The sequence below is a fragment of the Trachypithecus francoisi genome, unplaced genomic scaffold, assembly GCF_009764315.1.
Source record: "Trachypithecus francoisi isolate TF-2019V2 unplaced genomic scaffold, Tfra_2.0 Lachesis_group2, whole genome shotgun sequence".
NCBI lineage: Eukaryota > Metazoa > Chordata > Mammalia > Primates > Cercopithecidae > Trachypithecus > Trachypithecus francoisi.
The window spans coordinates 175,007,776-175,011,050 of record NW_022681465.1 but is presented as its reverse complement, the minus strand read 5'-3'; positions in this window follow the sequence as shown (position 1 = coordinate 175,011,050).

Here is a 3,275-nt window from a genome sequence, read left to right as displayed (position 1 = left end):
TAAGCAGAGTTCACTTTCAGTTTAAGCCATTCAGAAAAGTGTAGTCTGTGGTCTGGAGGAAATAGATCATACCCTGAAGAAATTTTAGGAGTACACTAATATACACTAGCCGACCTAGACCTGGGGGAATATGTGTGGAAGGAGTACTGGACTGCAGACTTATGCAGGATTTATCAAAGTGTAGTCTGGGGTCAGTGGCATTGCATCACCTACAAACTTGCTAAAAATGCATTTTTTTTGGCCCATCTCAGACCTACTGAATCAAAAAAACTCTGGGGATGGCACCCAGCAATGTGTGTTGTAACAAGTCCCCCAGGTGCTTCTGATGCCTGCAACAATCGGAAAACCACTTATCGTATGCATCACTTTACATCATTTGTAGCTTCATTATGCTTTCTTCCAGCCACTACTGTGGTCATCTGCTCTGCATGGGCTCCAACAAATGCAGCCTAAGAGTACCATGCCTCATGCATGTGCCCTGAACCTCTTGCCTCCTGCCCTAAGGCTATCCTTAGATGCCAAAGGCACAAAATGCTATGGGATTTAGTTTACTACCATACATATGCAATCTGGAAGGATAAAAATTTTCCAGTATCCCTAGAGACAATCTTTGACACATGAGAGACACGGGAAAACCTTTTTTTTTTTTTTTTTTTTTTTTTTAATCACTTTTTCCCTCTGGATGGAGTGTTTTGCCTTCTTAGAGAATGCTTCTTTGAGATCAAGCAATCGCCACTAATTCAATAGCACATTTTTGTAGTATACTCTACTTTTAAAATACTGTTTCTCTCCCTTTGTCTCTCAGGTCAGCTCTCTGGGATTACATTTCCTAAAACAGTAGTAGCACATAAGCCTTTGCCTCAAGCTCCAATTTCTGGGGAAACCAGGCTAAGTCAAAAGATGCCCAGTATGTGAGATTCATTGCAGTATCATTGTGGCAGTTCTGATGTGTACTTTCTACATAGAAAATAATTTGCAAAATTCGTATTTTTATAAAATGTTATAATAAAAATTTGTTACATTTAATATGTTAAATGATAAAGCAAATGCCTGAGAGCAAACTAAGAAATTTAATATATGCATTAATTTTCTAATCATTATTTTTAGGCAATTCTACTGGCTACTCAATGAGATTTCATTGTATCATTTATTTATTTATTTAATTTTTATAGATTTTAGGGGCATACATGCATTTTTGTTACACGGATATATTGAGAGCAGTGAAGTCTGAGTTTAGTGTAACCATCACCCAAATAATGTACATTGTACCCATTAGGTATTTTCTCATCCCTTACCCCTCTCTCGCTGTCCCACCTTTTGTAGTTTCCAAAGTCTATTATTCCACTCTGTATATCCATATGTACACATTGTTTAGCTCTTATTTATAAGGGAGAACATGTGGTATTTAACTTTTTGTTTCTAAGTTATTTCACTTAAGATAATGGGCTTCAGCCACCCATGTTGCAACAAAGGATATAATTTCATTATTTTGTATGGCTGAATAGTATTCTATGGTATGTATATACCACAGTTTTTCTGTCCAATAATCTGTCGATGGACATTTAAGTCATTTCACATCTTTGCTAATGTGGACAGTGCTCTGAAAAACATAGAAGTGCAGGTATCGGCCGGGCGCGGTGGCTCAAGCCTGTAATCCCAGCACTTTGGGAGGCCGAGTCGGGTGGATCACGAGGTCAGGAGATCGAGACCATCCTGGCTAACACGGTGAAACCCCGTCTCTACTAAAAAATACAAAAAACTAGCCGGGCGAGGTGGGGGCGCCTGTAGTCCCAGCTGCTCGGGAGGCTGAGGCAGGAGAATGGCGTGAACCCGGGAGGCGGAGCTTGCAGTGAGCCGAGATCCGGCCACAGCACTCCAGCCTGGGCGACAGAGCGAGACTCCGTCTCAAAAAAAAAAAAAAAAAAGAAGTGCAGGTATCTTTTTGATATATTAAGCTCTTTTCCTTTGGGCAGATATCCAATAGTGGGATTGTTGGATTGAAGGATAGTTCAAATTTTACTTATTTGGGAAGTGTCTACACTGTTTTTCGTAGAGGTTGTAATAATTTACATTCATACCAACATTGTGTAAGCATTCTCTTTTCTCTGTATCCTCTCCAACATCTGCTACTTTTTGACTTTTTTAGTAAAAGCCATTTTGATTAGTGTGAGATGGTATTTCAGTGTGATTTTAATTTGCATTTCTCTGATGGTTAGTGATGTTGAGCATTTTTTCATATGTCTGTTGGATGCTTGTATGTCTTCTTTTGGAAAGTGTCTGTTAATTTCCTTTACTCACTTCTTAATGGAGTTTTTTGTTTGTTTGTTGAAGTTACTCATACATTTCTGATATTAGCCTTTTGTGGGATGCATAGTTTGCAAATATTTTCTCCCATTCTGTAGGTTGTCTGTTTACAATGTTGAGTATTTATTTTGCTGTGCAGACGCTTTTTAGTTCAATTAAGTCCCATTTGCCTATTCTTGTTTTTGTTGCATTTGCTTTTGATGTCTTAGTCATAAATTACTTGTCCAGGCCAATGTCCAGAAGAGTTTTTCTTGGGTTTTCTTCTAGAATTTTTATAGATTGAGGTCTTACATTTAAGTCCTGATATGGCTTGGCTGTGTCTCCACCCATATCTCATCTTGAATTGTAGATCCCATAATTCCCACGTGTCATGGGAGGAACCCAGTAGGAGGTAACTGAATCATGCAGGCAGGTCTTTTCCTTGGTGTGGTGATTTTCTCAAATGGTGGTTGTAGTAGTGATATACTGGGCATGTGAGTAAATGTTCAGTCTCCTATAGAGACACAGAGGTGGAAGCCTCAAGAAGCTTATCTCATTTCCATGCCCTGTGCTCTGGTGTCCGATTTTGTATTGGGTTATGCAGTTCAACCGCCCAGCCAGTAGGTGGCACTAGTAAGAACCGGCTATGGCGGAAACAGGTAAGTAGAGGCTTAATCTTTATTATCTAGGAGGAGCTCTCTGTTGTCTCAAGCGATGGAGTGGTCAGTGGAATGTCCGGTGCCATGAATTACCGCTCAGCCCTGGAGCAGGGGTCAAAGCTGGGCGGAGCTGGACAGCCAGTCGGACCCTCAGGTACTCCAGAGACAAGCAAAAGCACCAGTGCTGAAGAGGGTAGCAGGGAACACTGGTGAAATGTGCCGAGGTCTCTCCAGAGGTGGCAGGGGTTTGTGCCAGCCTGTCATCCTGGACAGGCAGGAAGGTCATCCATTTCCCTATCATGCTCCTGTAACGGGTCTCATGCGTCTCAGTGC